The 23,883-nt window shown below is 35.8% G+C and overlaps 1 non-coding gene across 1 annotated transcript; it reads right to left on the bottom strand.

The window, feature by feature from the left end:
• Positions 1-1,148: 1,148 nt before the first annotated feature.
• On the bottom strand, positions 1,149-1,255 carry LOC131394153 (U6 spliceosomal RNA). Its single transcript, XR_009216084.1, has one exon. It is a non-coding gene; the product is annotated as a U6 spliceosomal RNA (small nuclear RNA).
• Between the last annotated feature and the right edge of the window lie 22,628 nt (positions 1,256-23,883).

Raw genomic sequence — 23,883 nt, 5'->3', positions numbered from 1 at the left:
TCTCTGCAAACATAGGAAGGAACTGAGGTCTCTTGCCAACAGCCACATAAGTGAGCTTAGAAGAGGATCATCCCGTCTCAGTCAAGCCTTCAAAGACAGTGGCCCTGGCCAACAGCTTGACTACAACCTCATGGGAGAACTGGAACTACCCAGCGAAGCTGCTGTTGGATTCCTGACACTGCAACATGTGTGCTACTAATAACCATCCAATTTTTAAACCATTTGTTGAAGGGCAAAGATATTTTGCTTAGTTGATTAATGAACAGAAATTTTGAGTGTCTACCAGGCAGCATTTTTTATATAAAATTGTTAATACTTTAATGTCAAACATTTTAACTCAATATAATGCTTGCCAATAACCTCTAAAGAATAAAAAGGAGCATTCATTTATACAAGACAAAGGAGGTCCCAGTTCAACAAACAACCTAGTTTGCTCCAAATGAGTTCATGGTGCAGCCTACTGATACCGCCATTTTGTTGACAAAGACAAACAGTGAATGGTTCATCTAAAAGTCAGGAACAATGGCTGACACACTGCCCTTGGCAAATATAATTGTCTCCAAAGTTAAAAAAAATGGTGCATAAATGTGCCTTAACTAACAAAGGGACAAAAACATATAATAGCTTGACTTTCTCAGGAAGGGAGGTTGTGTCTCTAGAGATGTAGGACATTTGATCCTGAAAACAATACAGATTTTCATGTTGCTGTCATACAAATGAAAAGATCAAATCAAAATTAATCTCGATGCCTCGTTTTTCCCTTTTCAGAATATGTATGTTTTTAAGGAGGTAAGAATTGGTTATTTCAAATTGGTTCACTAATAACTTGGCTTAATCTACTGGTTTTTCTGAACAAAAAGAATAAATCTTGAGAAATATAAACAAATGCCTCTTTTTCCCTTAAATCAGTCCCTTTAACATTTCTTGTAGCACTGGTTTCTTGGTGACAAACTCTAATTTTTGCTTGTCTGGGAAAATTTTGATCTCTCCTTCCATTTTGAATGATAACCTTGCTGGGTAGAGTATTCTTGGCTGTAAGTTTTTTCCTTTTAGCACTTTAAATACATCGTGCCATTCTCTTCTAGCCTGTAAGGTTTCTGCTGAGAAGTCAGCTGATAGCCTTATGGGGTTTCCTTTGTATGTAACTTAAAAATATGGAACGCTTCACAAATTTGCGTGTCATCCTTGCGCAGGGGCCATGCTAATCTTCTCTGTATCGTTCCAATTTTAGTATATGTGCTGCCGAAGCGAGCACTAAACAAATTCCTTTACCATGACATTTCTGGTTTAGGGAAAATATTCTTAAAAAGGTAATCATACCCTAAGAAAAGAGGCAAACGTATATACATTTCACAGATGAGGCATACAACTAACATAAGACTAGTGTAATTATCCCCAGAAAGACTGGGGGATAGGACTGATGCAAACTCTCCTATGCTTCCATATGCTGAAGGCCTTACCCTGTTACAACGATTTGCTTTTACATGCAAGCAGTTACTAGCACAGGCTGTAATTTCTGCCAAAACTACAGCCACGTTCCCAATATAAACTCTAGTAAAATGAGTCTTCCTGATATAGGAAAGCATTTGTTCCTATGGCTGTTGAACGCATCTACATGAAGATGAAATCCAGTGGTTTCTCTTCAGCGGGATACATTATTGATTGGAAAAAAAAAGAAAAAAAGAAACCTCTTGCTAAATAGAGAGAGAGAGAGAGAGATACCATGGCTTACAACACTTTTTCTCAACTTTTTACGCATTACCCCTTCCCACCCAAGGCGGGAAATTAAGTATTAAGAAATAAGATTTTGTTAGGTGGGGTTGATATTAGACATTGTTGATAAACCATTGTAATATCTAAGATTTTTGAAGCTTTCCCCCAATAAGCGTCAATTTTCAGCCCCTTGGGAGTGATATGCCCCAACTGAAAATGGATGCATTACAGAATTAAGTCTAAACTCCTTAGCCCAGGAGATAAAACCAAATTCATGTCCCTGTGTCATTTCCTCCCACCTCAGCACGGATTGTACCTGTCTACCACTCAATGCAGACTCTTTGAAGTCAGAGTCTGTCCTTCATCACGGTAATTCTAGTATCTAGCACAGGGTACAGCACACAGTAGGAACCAACACTTGCTTGTAGATGAATGAACTTCACAGTTCCCTAGACCTACCAGATTGTTTCAGGTCTCTAATGCATTCCACACACTTTCCCCTCATTGCAACTTTAGAAATTCTTTAGTTTCAAGACTGAGAAGCCAGTCAAACTAGTTCTTTGTACAAGAACTGGAAGGATTCAGTGGGAATTTCACAGAATTAAACAGCAAGAATGATAGTCAAGGCTGTGGGAACCGGCTTGTCTCTACCTGGGGCCCCGTGTTCTCCTAATACTACTGTCCTATTATTCTTTTTTGTTGTTATTGTTGTGAGGAAGATCAGCTCTGAGCTAACATCTGCCAATCCTCTTCTCTTTTGCTGAGGAAGACTGGCCCTGGGCTAACATCCGTGTCCATCTTCCTCCACTTTATATGGGAGGCAGCCACAGCACGGCTTGCCAAGTGGTGCGTTGGTGTGCACCCATGATCCGAACCGGTGCACCCCGGGCCGTGGCAGCGGAGTGCGCGCACCTAACCACTTGCGCCACCAGGCCGGCCCCTGTTATTTTTCTCTATAGACCAGCTTCTTTTGCGTGTATGAAGTCCACAATGGCTACCAACCCCAAGTCTCCTTGATCTTAACAGCTTCAGCAATAGCCACTCTCTAACTCTCAATGTCTGTGTCTCTTAGTTCAAAATCTTAGAAGAGAGATTCTAACTGGTGGCACAAATCAACTCCGGAATCAGTTGTTCATTGTGCTCGAACCAGGTATGGCAAGGTTCCAGAATCACAGGGCACTAATATGGCCTTTAGCAGTGTCTATGAATGGGCACAGGCATTCTCATAAGGGAATATGGTGTCAAGGCAATGACTGGCATTTCAATACAAATAACCTCTCTATCCCCCACTTCATTACATAAACTCCTATTCCTCCTTCAAGACTTAGTCCACAAGTTAACTTTTCTGTGATGCCTTACCTGAGTCTCTCAGTCAAGTTTAGTTCTCCTACACTGTGCTCCTGTAGCTCGTGGTTCCAACCCCAGTTCATGCCTTTGTTTCCCCCAATGCTGTATATTCCTCAAAGTAAGAACTGCCTTTTATTCCTCTTTAAGAAAGCTCATATATTTGTTGAATGAATAAATGCTGCGTGAACATGTATTAAAACTTCTCAGTAATGCGTTTAATTATCTTGCAATAAACATACCATATTCTTGCTAAATTTCTGTCTGGGTTAATTATGAGAAGATGGACAAAAAGAGGAAACACATTGAAGGGATGAATACAATGATGGTTTGCTCTGATCATTCCAAGGAGTAATGGAAACAATCTAGCAAATAACTTTGTAACATCAAGAACCTAAAAATCACACACGGATGGGTACAAATGATTTTGATCCCTTCACATTTATCTTACAACCTGGGGCATTCTTCTTTGGGGCTCAACAGAGTGTTTCTATCATTTTACAGGCATGCTGAGGATTTCAGGCCTCTTCTACAATAAATTTTTTAAAAATAAAAGTAAAATTAGGTATTTACAATAATGTGCAAGTTGTTCAAATGAGGTAGGAAAGGTTTAGGATACTCTTTTTTGGCCTGATCTCCATGTAGAAGGACAAATACGTTCTTTTATTGGGCTGCTGTGAAAATGTAAGTTACTGCTGGATAGTTTTCAGCAGTTGAATTAATATTTTTAATAATGTTCAACTTTATCAAATAAATGACAATAGAGAAACATATTTTAAATGTTTTTCCAGTAACTCCACGAGGATATACTTTCGAACCTGGCCCTCAATACCAGTGGAACACACCGTGGACAGATTTAGTGGTAGATACCATGACTATAGGCACTAAAAAAATAATAAACTTGGGGCTGGCCTGGTGGCATAGTGGTTAAGTTTGTGCACTCTGCTTCGGCGGCCCAGGGTTGGCGGGTTCAAAACCCAGGCACAGACCTATGCACTGCTCATCAAGCCATGCTGTGGCAGCATCCCATGTATAAAACAGAGGAAAATGAGCACAGATGTTAGCTCAGGGCCAATCTTCCTCAGCAAAAAGAGGAAGATTGAAAACAACGTTAGCTCATAGTCAATTTCCCTCACCAAAAACAAAAAATAAATAATAATAATAATAATAAATATATGTATATATGTGTATATACATAATCATCAGCAATAATTGGATAATCCATCTTTATTTATATTATGGTATAGTCAATGAATGGGATAATGCACTTACAGGCTCCCCCAACAAAAGATTTTCTTTTTTTAATTTTAAGTAGTACTTCCCTTCTCTACCAATACCAGTAGAAACTTCGGTGCTTGCCATGGACAACAAAGGTCTCTTATCAGCAGACTCTGAGAAGACTGACTGATTCATTCATTTAATATTTTTTATTGAGCATTTAACAAAATCAAGCAAACTGTACCACATGCTGGGAACACAGGTGAGTTTTAAAAACTGTTTTCTAAAATTTGGCTAAATGATTAGTCCACAATTTGGAAAGTGACTTTTCAGAAGTACAGACAGATATTTTTGAAAGTGAGGTTATTCATATATTAAAGAGAAATTCTTAAGTGAATAGCTGGAGCCAGTATAAATTTAGGTATGAAAAGCTGATGGACGTATTTTCCAGTTACTACGGCTGTGTAACAAATTAACAAATTAATAACTTAGCGGTGTGATGCTAGTGGACTCTGTGGGTCAGGAATTCAGAGAGAGCACAGTGGGGATGGCTAGTCTCTTCTCCATGATGTCTGAGGCCTCAGACGGAAGACTCAAGCTGAAGGCTCTGTGCTGAATCATCTGAAGCCTCCTTCACCCAACATTTGGTGATTGATGCTACGTGTCAGCTGGTTCCTCAGTTCCCCTCCGTGTGGGCCTCTCCATGTGATATCTCTACATGGGCTAGTTTGGACTTTCTCACAGAATGGTGGCTGGGTTCTAAGATCAAGAGTCCTGAGAGAGAGAACCAGGTGAATGTTCTACCACATTTTACAACCTAGACTTCAGGGTTACTTCTGTTGCATTCTATTGGACTGAAGTGAATCACTAGGGCTGGTCCATATTCAAGGGAAGGGAACGAAGACCCCACCTCTCAATCAAAGAGTGTCAACACCATATTGTAAGAACGCCATGTGGGATGGCATTCATTGGTGTGACCATCTTTGGAAAATATAATCTGTTACAACATAAATTAGATATAATTATGCTTTTTTATTATAAAAATATGTCTATTAAAGTCCACAAAGAAACATATCTTTCTGGATTCTGGTAGAACAATTATAACACTCGTAGACTAAACTATAAAAGAAATATAATTGGTATTATTTTTTCTCATCTTCAAATGACTTTTTGTACTCATCCATTTCACAGTAATGTCTCATCTTTTGCATTTTCTCTGGTAACGGTAGCCTAGTAGGTAGTTAGCTTTTGAAACTAAGATAAGCAAAATTTTCACCAAAATATTTTTATGTATGGAATACCTGCCCAGCAGCACATATGGGAAGCATTACTGATTACTCTGCAATCAAAGTTGATGTGTACAAGACAACCCAAGAATGAAAAAGGATCTCAGGTAACGAATTAACTTAGTCTTGTTAAGTATTCACAGGGCCCATTCATTCTCATTTCTGGAAAGACCTTCCTTATTCCTAAATCCTGCCCATTTTTAAGTCCCAGTTCCTACTGAAGCCATCCTTGACTAGACTGAAGAGCTCAGCCCTTCTCTACACATTTTATTCTCTTTTACTTCAATGTCACAGGCTTATTTAGCTCCTACTTGTTTCTCTACTTATTTTCTGGTTTAATTTTGCTCCTTAACTAAATTCTTAGCATCCTGTTGGGAGGGACAGTCAAGTCTCCTCCCCCATCTTTTTTTCAATCACACACTTTAACTAGTACGTCTCTGAATACAACACAGATATCAGTAAATAATCATTGACATCTTCTCTAACTATAGCTGTGTCATTCAAAAAGCCTTCACACATAGTTGGAAGGAAGGAGTTCTATTTCATGGAGTGGGAGACAGAAGAAGAGAACAGATAATGACATCCTTATGAAATTGTCACTGACAAATATATAAATTAAAAATCCATTTGAGAAAGAAAAATATCCTGAAAACTTCTGATAAAAAAATTATGACAACAACCAGGAATTGATATGGAGAAGAAAGTCAATGGTATCTTCACAGAACTTCGTTCGACCACATAAAACACTTAATTTAAACCAGTCACTGAATCTTTTGAAAAGCTACAATCACCTCAGGATCATGGATTCTTTACCAGACAGGCCTCACCGGGCAGTTCATTCTTCTTACATCCACTCATTTTGTGCAGTTATGTAGATGATTCATAATCTAAAGAAGCACAGAGGTTATTTAATACCGTTTTTTAAAGCACCCGTTCGAAAGGATCTGTGGCCTTTGATGTGATACTGTGCAGTTGAACAAAGGGCAGAGTCTACTGAACCAAGGCAAACCCCTTTTTCTACTTCATACTCAGGAACTGAGACCAAATGCTTCTGTCATGTTACCTTTCATCCTCCCTTCATCACTTTTTCCTTGGTCACCTTCTAGATCATGCTTTCAAACACAGTTTGGTGTAATACTGAAACAATGTAGTCATAAAAAATGTCTTGAGAAATCATTTTCCTCAGCAATGATCTCTAAGGCCGACTTGAATGTAGAAACAGTCAGAACCTATCTGAAGCCCCTCTGACAGGTCACACAAACGTATCATCATTTGCTTTTGCAAATATTACCATATCGCGAGCCCTAACCTTTTCCATTTGTAGTCCTTTCACAAAAAACCCCCAAAACTCAAAGGTCTTTTCCTTTTCTATTTTTTTTTTTTAGAGAAGAATCTTAAAGATTTTTATTTATTTATTTATTTCCCCCCCAAAGCCCCAGTAGATAGTTGTATGTCATAGCTGCACATCCTTCTAGTTGCTGTATGTGGGACGCGGCCTCAGCATGGCCGGAGAAGCAGTGCGTCAGTGCGCACCTGGGATCCGAACCCGGGCTGCCAGCAGCGGAGCACGCTTACTTAACCGCTAAGCCACGGGGCCGGCCCTTCCTTTTCTTTTTCAGTTAAAAATGTTCTTTCTCATTATTAACACTTAGAAAAAAAGAGTTATCATTGACTCATAAATTTCTAGATTTCATATAGGATTGAAATATTTTTTCAATTAGAAACTATTTCTAAAAACTTGGAGATGTCTGAAAAAAAAGAGAAAAATTGTGTTTGGGATTTGAAGATGACTAAGATTTTAAATGCTTTCCAGAATCATCTACTAGGGCTTCAATAGCAAGGTTTTTGACCTCCATTTTCAGGAAGGGCACTTACTGCCAGTTGCTCTTATCTAAAATCTGTTTAGCAAGAACAGGCATCGAAAGATAAGAAGCAGTAAAACAGTTTCTCTGATGGCAAATTCTTGATTGCTATAGAAAGTGATTAAAAATACACAGCCTGGTAGGTTAGCTTGCTTGAGAAGGGGAAAAGGGGGTGGAGTGGGAGTTCATATATGCTATAAAGTAGTCAGGATGGGATATGGTCAGGATGTACTTTACAACAGATGACATCTGTTTCTTCTATAAAAAAATTTGGCAAGTTCTAACGTGTTATATGACCTGTCCAACTTATTTGATCATAGCTGATAAAAACTCTATCCTAGAGTTCATGACAACTAAAAAGATGACTTGGTTTCTGTAGGTTCCCTGATTTTTATACTTATCTATTTGTAAGACAACTTCGCTTGTGTCTTAGTATAATGCTATCCTTGAAGCCTATACCAGGGGATTATAGTAAAAATGTATAGTAAAACCCTCGGCTTATAAAAAGTGATTTTAATTCTTGGGCTCTCATGGGTGACCTTATGGTCGATTTCATTATATTTTATGGTTTTGTTTTTGTTTGTTTGTCTTGCTGCCCTGGATTTTCAGGTTTTACAGACACAGATATTTACCTCATTTTTGTGTGGGGTAGCTAGTACCCTATCACTGCCTACAGCTGAGGATGTCACTGTTAGTGTTAACTGACTTAATTACAGTTGGCCCATCATATCCGCAGGTTCCGCATCCACGGATTCCAGGGATTGAAAGATTTATGATGGTTGTATCTGTACTGAACAAATACAGACTTTCTTTGCTCCTTATTCCCTAAACAATACAGTATAACAACTATTTACATTGTATTATGTATTATAAGTAATCTAGAGATAATTCAAAGTATATGGGGAGTGCGTGGAGGTTATATGCAAATACTATACCATTTTATATAAGAGACTTGAGCATCTGCAGATTTTGGTATCCCTGGGGATGCTGGAACCAATCCCCCACGGATACCAAGGGTTGACTGTATTCTCACATAATGGACTATATACGTAAAGTCAATACTAGTAAACTGGTTTGTCCTTTACTTCTAATTTTCTTCTCTCTCTTTTTCATCAAGCAGCATTCCTAATTATCTTCTCACTGTGTCTACACTTACATTTGCCACTCCATTTACTCTAAGTTTCATGCAAAACAACGAAACACAGAATGCGTATAAACAACAAATATTTATGAAGTGCCTAACATATGCTTGACCTCAAAGATTCAGTGGAGATATAGGACCAAGATTTGGAATAGCCAAAGATCAGTCAGCAAAAAGACTATGGTCCCCAATTCACCTCATCATCCTCTTTTTCTTTTATTCTTCATGGATCGATTCACCACTGGCCCTAGGGTAATAATTTTAAAACAACTGCGTTTGTTTCAGAACATGAAGCTGAGTCTTTGTTGAGTGCTTTTAAAAGAGTGGGTTAATTATGACGGACTTTGTTTTATGTTTTCCTTTTGCAACTCAAATTTAAGTTTGGAAATTTTTACAAATGAATACAGCCAAGTGTAGCTAGAGGTTTGCACAATAGAAGGATAGAGTAAATCTAACAAATAATCAATCTCTGGTATTCCAATTCAGCCAGTGGGCCAATAAACAATGTGAGGAAAGAATCCTAGGTACCATTCTTCAATATTTTTTTCCAAATTGCAGCCATGACTATCTGACAGCCTAACAGAATTCACAAATGCAGAACACCAAGCTTGCCCAATAGATAAAGGGGAATTAACTCAATATAGATTAAAAGGAAGTTCCATATCTACCTCCCTCTATTACTATAAAGTCCATTCTTCAGTGCAACAGAAACCCCCAACAATACAATATGAAAGAAAGAAAATATATTTTTTGCCTTTTAAATGGCAAATTATATTTTTTCATCAAATGGTTAAATAAATGGATACATACAAGATACTAAATTAAATGTTTGTACCAACCCTGTGATATAAGACTATAATTTTCAGCTTCACATCACTGAATGATGTGAAATATGAAATTTAGATTTAGTGAATTATTAACAAAATTAATTGTTTGCTCCGGGTTCGAATTTGTTCCTTACTTAAAAGTGATCATCTACTGTCATTTCTAAAGAGAGAATGATTTTAATAATAAGTGGAAGAAGGAATAGATACTTGACCTTCCAAAATATATCTATGTTTATGACTTATGGTGAGAAAAATCCAATTATTCCCAAGACAATTTACTTTTCTTGGGAAGGAAAAAAGCATTGCAAAGTGAGAATTAAAATGATATCATGATATATAAAATATGTACATAAACCAAAAGATTCAAAAAATACACTTTTAATCTTGAGTACTTGTGAAAATGAATTCCATTTTTTCTCAGCTGCACAGAACAAAATTATTTACTAGAAATTACAAGTGAATGTTCAGTTTTAACATCTTTTTTTGTGTGTGTGTGAGGAGGATCAGCCCTGAGCTGCCATCCAATGCCAATTCTCCTCTTTCTTTGCTGAGGAAGACTGGCCCTGGGCTAACATCCATGCCCATCTTCCTCTACTTTATATGGGATGCTGCCACACACAGCATGGCTTGACAAGCGGTGCGTTGCTGCGCTCCTGGGATCCGAACCGGTAGACCCCGGGCCGCCGCAGAAGAGCGTGCGCACCCAACGGCTTGCGCCACCAGGCCGGCCCCAGTTTTAACATCTTTTAAATGTCTCTTTGCTTAATTCTTGTATTTGATTAAGAGAGAAAATAAACCGTATTTGATTTACAAATGCAGTCAATCCAAATAAGTTTTGATAAAGCCGTGGAAGTGAAGGCATTTTGAGCTACCTCTTCAATGATCAACGAGGAGGGAAGGAGAGATGTGGTAGAAATAACTGTAATACTGAAAGTAATTTAGGAATTGAACCTGGATGCAAAGAACAAAGGGAAAGAGGAGAGCAGGAACCATCACAAATGATGCTAACATGGAGGTCACCTCTTATTTTATCTGAAGATATACTGCTGTCCCATTCTCTTAACCTGCCATGAGAGATTCGAGAACTAATTTTGGAGGCAGTAGAATGGAACAGGTTTTGGATTAAGAAAATGTTGGATTAAAATCTTATTTTGTACCACTTTCCAGTCACACGATATTTATTAAATTACTTAATCTTTTTGACCCTCAGTCTCCTTATCATTAAAATGGGAATAATATAGCTATGTCATGGGAGTTACTCAAAGAAAGACATACAGCGATATACGTAAAACACAGTACCTGGCATATAGTAGTTATTTTTAAAAAATAATAGTCTTCCTCTTCCAGTTGTCCTAAGAAACAGAAAAGTTTGACTTGGGAACAAAGACAATAAAAAGGAAAACCAGTGAAGCAAAGAATTCATTCTGCACAAGCAACTTTAAATGAACAAATGTTTCCAGGCACGTTATGTTCTTATTCAAATTCTTAGTGAGTTCCCACAGGTGCCAAACATCACGTTAGACCATGAGGATCTAAAGAAGCAGAACAAGTCTTATCCCTTTTAAGTAAGAGAGACAGTTAAGCAAAGACGACACTCAAATAGTTACCAAAAAATGTGGTATAAGACATAAAGGCTGGAAAGCATAGAAGAAGGAGGAATTGTATGTCTGTAAGTCAGAAAAGAATTTGCAGATCAGTTTAGTTTGGGTCTTTAAGAAGAAGTAGGTATAATGCTTGTTAAAGTGTGGTGCCAGACCAGCAGGCTCAGGACCACTTGGGAACTGGTTAGAAACACAACTTTTGGGGTCCCAGATCTACTGAATCAAAAACCCTGGAGGTGGAGTCCAGCAATGTATGGTTGAACAAACGCTCCAGGTGATTCTGATGTAGGGTCAAGTGTGAGAACCACTGAAGTCCGAGTTCACCAAGTAAATGAGGATCGAGGAGGGTGACATTTCAGGCAAGAAACAACCTGTTCAAACAACAAAGGAAAACTCCATATGGCAGGAGTATAGTGTGCATGGAGGTGAGTGACAATGGACGAGAATGGTTCAGTAGCCTGGGGCCAGATTGTGCAAGTCTGTACACCATGTTAAAGAGTGTGGACTTCATCCTAGAAGCAATGAGGGGTAAGAGTATTATAGAGAGCCTAATTTCTTTCCCCTTTCAGAAGAGAAAGTGGGCGGCACAAATATATAATAAAATATGAATAAAAATGAAAAGGTCCTATTAAAGAGATTTGATCAAAGTATCAACAACATTCTCAAAAAGGATTCTACGACAATTCCATACACTAAGGTCATTCAAAGACAGCTCTGGTCTAGCAGGCGAATGTTGGATGTAGAGAGAGAGGAACTAGCTGATTCCCAGCTCCATTCAACTTTATTGAACTTCAGTTTTCTCATGTGGAAAATGGGCAGAAACCTGCTCCAAGAAGAGTTGCAAGAACTAAATGTATTGAATAGGCATGTGAAAGTCATTGTGAACTTTAAAGTGTATGCATTGCAAGATACTCTCAATTAACAACTCTTCTTTTAATTCTTTCTGTGGAGTAAGTGCAAATAAACATATAAAAGAAGTATTCTAACCACTGGGGGAGGGGAAAAAAACACATCAGAAATAACTACTTTTTTTCTACGCCAAACAATGTCTTGACTGGGCAGGGCTACAAATCCAAATTCAGAACCTACCAAAAATGAACAGAAGGAAGAAATATCCAAGGGTCAGGCACTCAGAGGGGAAGAGAAAACCCAGATCCTGCTGCCTGTGGCCCGAATTCATATGTGGATATAATTAAGAACTGACAGTTAATGATAGAACAAGCAGAACTAGGGAAAATTTGGGCCACCTGCACTAAAGGTAAAAGTCTTCAAGTTTTGCACCTGGATATAAATGAAAATCAGACTAAACGCTGATCCTAGACACAGATAAGAGAAAACCTTCCAATGAATTACACTCAGACTCCAGGATTAGAAGAGTTTCCAATTTCAGATGCAAAAACAGAATTTTACCATCAACAGAGCCAAAGGGGAAATAACATTTGAAAACCAACAGATAGAGTTTTTTGCCTTCTCCTGGCTGAAAGCCAGGTACACGAGCCAAAAGGACAGGATTCAAAGTCAGTTAAAAGCAGAAGGAGTAATTGCAGACATTCTGCCTCCCGCCAAGTTGTGGGCAACACAAAAAATCCTGACTTCTTTGGGGACCTAGCTTTAGCCCATAAAACCCTTGGAAAAATCAATGCAAATGAAAATACAGATACCGTGCACAAAACATATCAGAATCTGTCAGACTCCCCAGTACTAACAGGGGACCTTAATCTCTCCTTTCTTCTTCGGTATAAATGCACCTTACTGTTATTTTACTCGTAGCAGTTAAAGATGCCAAATCCAAGCAGTGCCAAAGGACTGCAGATCAGGACAAAGCCGAGATACTGTTTAAAGAATATTGTGGTTTTATTAACTCATTAGCTAAATAAATTCATATATGCTTCTGATGCTATATATATAAGACTTCAGAGATTTTAAAGACATATTTTTTCTGATTACAAAAGTTGGAAGTTTATAATTGAAAATTTGGAATATTCCAAAAAGTAATAAGAAAATGACAATTTGGATTCTACTACTCAGTGGTAACAATTTACCATATATCCCTGCAGCTTTCTAACATATATTCATATTGTTTATTCACTTAGCACTGTACCATAAGTACTTTTCCATATTATTAAAACAAAAAACCTTCAAAGACATAATTATAACGTCTGTGCAAGATTCTATCATGAGTATGTGATGATGTAATTTAAACATTTCCCTATTGAGGAATATTTAATTTTCGCCATTATTAAGATTGTTGTGATTAATTTCTTTGTGTGAAACCACTGTAGTCAAAAAGAATTTTCTAAACAGGTGACACAATATTACCGCAAAGTCTTTAACATTTTGTTGTATTGCTTTCAAGCCTTTTTTTCATACATAAGGATAAATTAGATTGGAATTATATTACCATATTATCATTCTTTCTTTTCCTTTTTTTTCTATTTATCTGTATCACAATCTGCCAAATTCCATCAAAATTAAATATATTAATTTTGTCTGAGTCTTTCACTTAGCGTAATTTTAGCATTTTCACTAAACAGTTTTTGGAAATCCATTTTGTTAAACTTTTTTTTTTTGGTGAGAACATTTAAGTTCTACTCTCTTAGCAAATTTCAGTGATACAATACAGTTATCAACTATAGCCACCATATTATACATCAGATCCTCAGATCTTATTCATCTTATAGCTGAAAATTTGTACCCTTTTACCAACCTCTCCCTATTTCCCCCATCCCCCAACCCCTGGCAACCACTACTCTCTGTTTTAATGAGTATGACTTTTTTTAGATTTCAGATATAAGTGATACCACGCATTATTTGTACAACTCTCTCTCTGGCTTATTTCACTTAGCATAATGCCTTCCAGGTTCATCCATGTTGTTGCAAATGACAGGATTTCCTTCATTTTTAAAGGCTGAATAATATTTCATTACATATATGTAAAATTCTGTTATATAAATATATAATATATAATTACATATACATAATGGAATTAATTATATATAATGGAATTTACATATATATCACACTTTCTTGATCCATTCATCCATTGATGGATGCTTAGGTTGTGGAAAGATATTTTTGAATGAATGAATGGTGCTGCACCTTATGGAATTACAATTATCTACATAATATTCTTACTATTGGGTAGGTGGGTTAGTTGGAACTTGGCACCAGTATATACAACGCTGAAATAAACTGCCTGGTATTCACACTTTTATATGCATTTCTGATTCAAATAAAGAGAATCAACACTGTTAACACTGTAAAGTACTTATTTCTAAAAATGCTGTCCAAAAAAGTTCTATATTCCTAGAAGCCATATATTAAATAAATTATTCTTAATAGACCACAGGTCAGATTTTAGTCTTTAAATAAAAAAAATTGGCCATTATAATTGTAGAAAATATTTTATTTTAATTTGCATTGCTTTCATTAATAAGTGGTTGAGTATCTCATAATTTGTTTATTATTTATAATTATTTCTTATTTTATGAATTATCTATGTAAGGTCTTTGCTTTTTTTTCTCTTAAGTTGTTCACTCTCTTTTTTCTTATTTACAAGAGCATGTGATATATTAGGTATATTACTCATCTATTATAAACGACATATCACTAATATAAACAGTTAATATATTAGTGATTTTTAACATACAAAAAGTTTACCACTTATATAGCCAAATCTATTAATATTTATTTACATTTTCCCTTTATTTTAATACTTTGAAAGAGTTCCTTAACCCTATTATCTGGACAATATGCATATTAACTTCCAGACATCTCTTTTTTTGTGTGGGATTTTTTTTTTTTTTTTTGCATTTAAACTTTAAATCCATCTGAAATCTATTTTGGCGTATGATACAGCAAAAAGAGTCAAGTTTATAGTTATCTAGTTGTTCTAGTATCTTTCATTTAATGATTCTTCCCTTCCTATAATATATAACATGTAATATAGTCATATTATTATTCAAAATGTTATATTAAATAATATATAAGTTAATATAATTTACTATACACAGACTCTCATACATAGAAGAGTCTCTTTCTGGGTTTTTTATACTCTCTTAGTTTTTTCCCTATATTCTTTATTCAGCATAATACTACTCTAAATATTATCCTTTAGACTATATTTTGAAAACTAGCAGTGATAATCCCATATTATTCTATTTTACCAGAAAATTAGCTATCGTCATGCATTTTTTTGAGATAAATTATATATTTTTTCAAATTCCAAAAACATTCCATAACAAAAGTTCTTTTTAGCAGTTTGGTTGGAATCATAATCACATTAGATAAATACATTAATTTAAGGGAAACTCATCTCTTTCATGTACTTGTGTTTTCCAGGGAGACAATGGTAAACTACATAAGTAACTAGAAGTTTACCTTTTAACACTTTCTACATCCACCCTGCTAGAGAGTCTGGAATTAAATGGCCAACATGGTAGACAGAAAAATAAGAGAACTTTAAATAAAGGGAGATTATCAAACCTCCAGAGAGGAAATAGAAAGAACATTTTAAGTTTTTTACACTAGTGAAGGGCTTTCTGTATGTTAATTTTATTCTGTTCTTAATCTCAATTCAACAAGTAATTTGATTAGGGCACTGCTTTACTTGCACATTAACTACTTTCCCAGTAAATTACTCATATGCAAGAATTTCACATTATTTTTTATGTATGCAGATATCAAATTATCTGCAGACATTTTAAAGTTACCCTAAATTGTTAAAAGAGATCTAGACCTATTTCAGTATTAGCTTTTTTCTAAGAGGCCACTAAAACAGAACCCAAACAAACCTGAAAGGGAAGACAAGATAAATAATTGAGAGTTTTCAGTGGTTGGCTGATTCACTCACTATGTGGATTATTCTGAAATTGTTACTTAAGCTAAGAGCAGCTTGATCAAATGATGAAATCAAACAGTATCAAGTTTTTAAATTAAACTTTCATCCTGAGATAATTGTAGATTCAAAAGCAGTTGTATGAAATAACACAGATCCCATGCACACTTTACCCAGTTGCTCCGGTGGCAATATCTTACAAAGCTATAGTAAAATATCACATCCAGGACATCGACATTCACACAGTCAAGATACAGACAATTCCATCATCACAAGCATCCCTCATGTTGCATTTTTATAGCCACAATAACTTCCCTCCCTCTGCCATCCCTCACTTAATTCCTGGCAACCACTAATGTGTTCTCTATTTCTTTAATTTGATTATTTCAAAAATGTTATAAAAGTGGAATCATATATTATGTAACCTTTTGGGATTGGACTTTCTCACTCTGAATAATTCTCTGGAGATTCACTCAGGTTGTTACATGTATCTGTTCCTTTTTATTGCTGAGTAGTATTCCACAGCATGGATGTATCACAATGCGTTTAACCATTCACCCCTTGGAGGACATCTGGGCTGTTTCCAGTTTGGAGCTATAACAAATAAAGCTGCTATGAACACTTATGTACAGGTTTTTGTGTGAACCCAAGTTTTCATGTCTCTGGGATAAATGCCCAGGAATGCAATTGCTGGGTCAGATGGTAGTTTCACGTTTAGCTTTTTATGAAATTACCCAACTATTTTATAGCATGGCTGTATCATTTTACATTCCCACTAGCAATAGATGAGTGATCCAGTTTCTCCACATCTTTGCCAGAATTTGGTGAGATCACTAGTTTTTTATTTTAGCCATTCTGATTGCTGTGTAGTGATATCTATTATGGTTTTGATTCGCATTTCCCTGGCTAATTATTTTGAACACCTTTTCATGTGCTTTTTGACATCTGTATGTTCTCTTTGGTGAACTGTTTCTTCATGTTGTTTGCCCATTTTCTAAACATTGTTATTTTACTGCTGAGTTTTGAGATACTTGCCCTTGGCCAACTATATGGTTTGCAAGTATTTGCTCCCAATCTATAGCTTGTCTTTTCATCCTTTTAAAAAGATCTTTTGCAGGGCAAAAATTTTTAATTTTATGAAGCCCCATATATCAGTTTTTCCATTTATAGATCACGCAATCGGTGTCAGGTCTAAGAACTCTTTGCCCAGCCCTAGATCCAGAAGGTTCTCTCTTGCTTTCTTCAAAAGTTTTATAGTTTCATATTTTATATTTAAGTCCATAATCTATTTTGAGTTGACTTCTGTGTAAAGTATGCAACTTAGGTGGGGCTCACTTTTTTGCCTTTGGGTGTCCAACATCCTCCGCTGAAAAGCAATCTCTCCTCCATTGATCGCTTTTGTACCTTCGTCAAAAATCACTTGAGCATATTTATATGGGTCTATTTCTGAATTCTCTATTTTATTCCATTGATTGACGTATCTTTCCCACCACCAATACCATACTGTCTTGATTACTATAGCTACATAATAAGACAATATCAGGTAGACCGATTCTTCCTACTATATGGTTATTTTTCAAAATTGTTTAGCTGTTGTAATTCCTTCCCTTTCTAAATAAATTTTTTAATAATATTATCTATAAAAATTTTGCTGGTATTTTGATAGGAATTGTATTAAACGTGCATATCAATTTGGAGAAAATTAATATCTTTATTATGTTGACTCTTCTAATCCATAGACATGGTATAGCTCTTTATTTATTTATATCTAGTTTGATTTCCTCATCGTTTTGTAGTTTTCAGCATACAAGTCTTGCACATGTTTTGTTAAATTTATACCTAAGTATTTCACTTTTTTGAGCAACTGTAAATGCTATTATATTTTTAATTTTGGTGTCCACATGTCCACTGCTAGTACATAGAAATATAATTGATTTTTTTTTAATGTTTATCTTGTATCCTCCAACCCTGCTGAACACTCACATGTTAGTTCTAGGAGTTTGGGTTTTTGTTTTTTGTTTTGTGGATTCCTTGGGATTTTCTACATAGACAATTTTGTCATCTGCATAAAGGCGCAATTTTATGTCTTCCTTTCTAATCCGTATGTCTTTTCTTTTTCTTATCTTGCTCTAGTGTCTAGATCTTCCACTACAATATTAAATAGGAGTGTTGACAGTTTACATCCTTGTCTTATTTCCAATCTTAGGAGGAAAGATTTCACTCTTCCACTATTAAGTATAATGTTAGTTGTAGTTTTTTGTTTTGTTTTGTTTTGTAGATGCTCTTTATCAAGTTGAGGAAGTTCCCCACTATTACTGTTATTCTAAGAGTTTCTATTATGAATGGATGTTGAATTTTGATAAATGCTTTTTCTACATCAAATGATATTTTTATATTTATTTATTTATTGTTAATGTGGTAGATTACATTAATTAATTTTAAATAGTGAACCAAACTTGTATCCCTGGAATAAACTCCACTTGGTCATGGTATACAATTCTTTTATATATTACCTAAGGCTATTTATTATTATTTGGTTAAGGATATTTGGATTTATATTCATGATGGATATTGTTTTGTAGTTTTCTTTTTTTTTTACTGACTTTATCTGGTTTTGATTTCAGGGTAATACTAGCTTCATAAAATAAATTGGGAAGTGTTCCCTCCTCTATTTTCTGGGAAAAAAATTGGGTAGAATTGGTGCTAATTCTTCTTTAAATGTTTGGTAGAATTCTCCATTGAAGAGACCTAGGACTAGAGATTTCCTTTCTGGGAGTTTTCCAGTTATGAATTCAATTTCCTTAATAACTATAAGGTTTTCAACTCATCTATTTCATATTGGATGAGTTGCAATATTTTGCATTTTTCAAGGAATTAATTCATTTCATCTAAGTTGTCAAATTTTTGTGTGTGGAGTTTTTGTACTGTTCCCTTACTATCCTTGTCATGTCTGCAGGGTCTGCAGTGATATCCTCTGTTTCATTCTTGATATTAGAAATTTATGTTCTCTTTTTTTTTTCTTTGTCAGTCTTGCTAGACTTTTGTAAGTTTTATTAATCTTTTCAAAGAAGCAGCTATTTGTTTCATTAAATTTCTCTACAGTTTTTGTTTCTAATTTCATTGATTTATGCTCTTATTTCCTTTCTTCTGCTTCATTTAGATTTATTTCCTCTTGTTGCTCTAGGTTCTTGAGGTGGTAGCTTAGATCACTGATTTGAGACTTTTTTTTCTTTTCTAATGCAAGGATCTAGTGCTATAAATTTCCCTGTCATCACTGCTTTAGCTGTGTCCCACAAATTTTGATATGTTGTATTTTCATTTTCATCCAATTCAATATATTTTTTATTTCCCTTGAGACTTCCTCTTTGAACCATAGGTTATTTAGGAGTGTGTTCTTCAGTTTTCAAGTGTTTAGAGATTTTCTGTAATATTTCTGTCTTCTATGTCTAGTTTGATTCCATTGTGGTTGGAAAATGTACTCTGTATAATTTCAATCCTTTTAAAATTGTTCAGGTTTATTTTATGGGTCAGAATACAGTCTACCTTGGTTTATGATTATTGGGAGCTGGAAAATAACATATATTCTGCTGTTATTGGGTGGAAAGTTCTACAAACATCAATTAAATCCTATTGGTTGATGATGTTGTTGAGGTTATGCTTGCTGATTCTATCTAACTGTTCTATCAGTTTTTGAGAGAAAAGTGTTGATGTCTCTAACTTTAACTGTTTTTTTTTTGTTTTTCAATTTCTGCTTCTGGTTCTATCAGCTTCTGCTTCATATATTTTTCAGCTTTGTTGTTTGATGCATATATATTTAGGTTGCTTCTTGGTAAACTGACTCTTTTATCATTATATAATGTCCCTATCTGTCTCTGGTAATTTTATTTGCTCTGAAAGCTCCTGCTTTCTTTTGACTAATATTTGTATGATATATCTTTTACCATCCTTTTCCTTTCAACCTGCCTATACAGTTATATTTGAAATGAGCATCTTACTGATAGCATATAGTTGGGTCATGTTTTTTAACCCACCCAGACTATCTCTGCCTTTTATTAGTGCATTTAGACCACTTACTTCTAATGTAATTATTATGTTAGGGCTTATATCTGCTGCCCTATTTTTTGTTTTTTTGTTTTTCATTTTTCTGGGAGTTTCTTTCCTGCCCTGTCTGAACATTCCACTTCCAGAAAAAATGGAGTAGATGTACTTTTCCCTATTCCTCCCACAAAGTATAACTAAAATCCATGGACATTATATAGAAAACAAGCATAAGAATACTCTGAAAGGTGAAGAGAAGACAGACCTACTAGAGACCTCGGGACCCAAGGAATGACACAGTTGTAAATTTGCTGGGTTTTCTTTTTGCCTCATATATCCCAGACTTGGGGCTGAAAAATCCAAAATCCCAAACAGGTACAGATTAAATAAACAAATAAATATATATGTACATACATACTTAAATATAAAAAAACTCAAGCAAAAGCCCAATTGCTCCAGCCAAAGGACCAGGAAAGAGGCTGCCTAGCAAGATAAAAAACTATTACATAGTAACCATTCTAGTCCAGGTAAATACCACAGAGAGCCACCATCACTTGCACTAGCACTTCTTCCAGGCTATAAGGAGGCAAAGCACAGCAATTCCATCTGGTGTAGTTCCAGAAAAGGCTAAGTAGGGAGGCAGGAATTTTATCCCTTCTGGGTAGGAACAAGACCCCTTCCACTACGGTGTCAGTGGGGACCTTATAAAGATCTCCAAGTTCCATCCCCCACTCAGCAATAAGGAAACTCTCCTCCCCTTCTCAATAGGGTAATGGCAAAGACCGCCTAGTGGTAAATCAGAACTTCCTCCATTACCCAATAGTAACAAGGCCTCCTTCTCATCTTGTCATTGAGGGTCAAGTGGGAAGCAGTAACAAGCTCCTCCTACCCCATCCAGCCAAAGCTCTATCAGTGGAGGCCTAGAGGGGAACTGGAACTCCAACTCTAGCCATAATGAGGAATCTTACCACTCGCCCCCCTCAGCTTAGGAATCAATGGAGGCTGAATGAGAAACCTGGACCTTAGACTCCTACCCCCACCCAGGAGTAACAAGGTGCCACACACTCCCCAACTTCCCCCGTTGGAACTGTCAGAGGAAGAAAGTTAAAACAGAAGGTTTAGGGCCGGCCCATGGCTTAGCGGTTAAGTGTGTGCGCTCCGCTGCTGGCGGCCCGGGTTCGTATCTCGGGCGTGCACCAAGGCACCGCTTCTCTGGTCATGCTGAGGCCCTGTCCCACATACACCACCTAGAAGGATGTGCAGCTATGACATACAGCTATCTACTGGGGCTTTGGGGGAAAGATAAATAAATAAAAATTAAAAAAAAAAAAAAAAAAACAGAAGGTTTAAATAAGATCCAGAGTCTCAAAACATAATATCCCAAATGTCCAAGTTTCAATCTATTATTTGCATTCAAGAATGAGAAAGACTGTTAAAATTATCTGACAAAGATTTTAAAGCAAGCAACCAAAAATATTTCAACAAGCAAATATGAATATGTTTGAAACAACTGAAGAAACAGAAAGTCTCAGGGGGCCTGGGGCAGGGGGAGGAATCTCAGCAAAGAGATAGAAAATATTTACAAAAAAAAAAAAAAAAAAACCCCAAATTTAAAATTTAGAACTGAAAAATAAAATAACCAAAAAAAAAAAAACCTTCCTCAATGGATGAGTTCAACAGCAGAATGGAGGAGACAGAAAAAAAGAATCAGTGAACAAAAGATAAGACAATAGAAATTACCCACTCTAAACAGCAGAAAGAAAATAGATTGAAAAAATAATGAACAGTCTCTCATGGACCTCTGGGACTACAACAAAATACCTGATATTTGTGTCATCAGAATCTTGGAAGGAGAATGGAAAGAGAGCAGGGCTGAAAAAGTACTCAAAGAAACAATGGCTGCAAACTTCTCACATTTGGCAAATGGCATAAACCTACAGATTCAAGAAGCTGAATAAACTCTAAACAGGATAAACTCAAAGAAATTCACACTGATACATTATAGCGAAACTTCTGAAAATTAAAGGAAAAAATCCCGAAAGCAGTCAGAGAAATGCTAGCTTCCTATAGAAAAAAAAAAAAAGTCAAATGACAGTGGATTTCTCATCAAAAACCCCAGAGCCAAAACGAAGAGGCACAACATTGTCCAAGTGATTAAAGAAAAGAACTGTCAACCTAGACTCCTATCCTCAGTGAAAGTATTCTTCAGGAATGAAGGGGAAATCAGATCATGTTTAGATGAAGGAACACTGTCACCAGCAGACCTACCCTAAAAGAATGGCTAAGGGAAATTCTCTGAACAGAAGGGAAACAATGAAAGAAGGAACTTTAACATCAGAAGGAAGACAGACAATGACAAGCAAAAATATGCATAAATACAATAGATTTTCCTTCTCCTCTTAAATTTTATAACTTATGTTTGACGGTGGAAATAAAATTACAACACTGTCTGACATGGTTCTAAATGTATGTAGAGGAAATATTTAAGACAATTATATTATAAATGGGGGGAGTAAAGGAATATAAAGGAGGTGATATACTTGATCTGGTAAAATGATTACACCAGTAGACTATGATAAGTTATGTATATTTAATATAATACCTAGAGCAACCACTAAAAAAGCTATCAAAGATATAAGCTCAAAAACACTATGTACAAACCAAATGGTATCAGTTTTAAGAGTTGAGGCTTTATAATTATTATAACCATCGTCAGGCAGCAAATTGCAGAATACCAGAAACAGAATAAAAACTGCATTTTTTCTATCTTTTTTCAGATTCATGACAAAAACAGAAATGTAGCATGAATAAAACTTGAGTATATCCTTCTGTTTAAATAGCATGTGAGTTCATGTCTGCCTATTTGTCTTTTTTTTTTCCTTTAAGGGAAACATAGGTTAAAAGCATTACAATAATAAAAACAAAACTCCAAATAAGTGCTATATTTTATTCAATCAAAATACTTGAGAAATCTTGCACATAAATAAAACTTTAAGTAAAATTTTAAACTATATCTAAAGAGCTTGTGTCACAAATGAAGGACTCCTGTGGCAAATATTTTTCTAAGAATAAGAAAAGTAAGTGTTACTCTGTGTGCCATCACCCTCTACTTCTCCAGGCTTTGTTCCTAGCCCACTCTCTTTTTTACACATGAGACAAATTCAAATCATATAAAAAAGCAAAATAAAGTCTACCCCTCATCTGCCATCTCTAATACTATATCCCAACTCAGACCCTTTGGATCACTTCTGCTTTTATGGTTCTGCCAGTAACCCCCATAAATCTACACTATACGCTCATACCACTATTTCTTCTTACCTTTTTAGATGCTATATTATTTATCTATAAACTTTGGAAGGTATACTCACATCTGTTTCATTGTCTACTAGATTAGTAGGGCATATCTTCACTTCTCACCATGCTTATACCCTGATGCAAGTATCATCCGGTTTCTTCATGATACCATTTATTAACTGTCCCAAAGTGCAAGGACTGGTCTCCTGCTTACTACCCACCTGCCATTCTGGGAATACTTTATATTACATGTCTGGTTTAAGTACAGTCCATGGGTTTGGAATTTGTCTTGCTGGAATACAAACTGAAGTAATTTTTTCCAGAAAGAGAGTGTGGGATGTAAACTTTCTGAATCTCTCCATATCACAATAATATCTTTATGTTGGTCTCATACTTGATTGATATGTTCCCGGATATATAAATCTAATATTAGGTGTGTTTTCTGTCAGAACTTTGAGGGCATGCTGCCACTACCTTCTGGCATTTTAAGTTGCCGATTGAAAACTTCAGTATGCTTTTCATTCCTATGATAGAACATTTGTTTATATATATTTTTTTCAAAACCTTTAGAATCTTCTCTTTAGTCTTGATGCTCTAAAATTTCACTAGCCTGCACGTGGTGCAGGTATTTTAAAATTTGTTGTTCTCAGTATTAGTTCGGCCCTTTCGTTCTGAAGACATCTATCTTTCTTCAACTCTAGAAAATGCCATGATTATTTTAT

Source organism: Diceros bicornis, chromosome 29 (assembly GCF_020826845.1).
Source record: "Diceros bicornis minor isolate mBicDic1 chromosome 29, mDicBic1.mat.cur, whole genome shotgun sequence".
NCBI classification, from domain to species: Eukaryota; Metazoa; Chordata; class Mammalia; order Perissodactyla; family Rhinocerotidae; genus Diceros; species Diceros bicornis.
The sequence above is the reverse complement of the archived record's forward strand: the minus strand, read 5'-3'. Positions and strand labels throughout refer to the sequence as shown.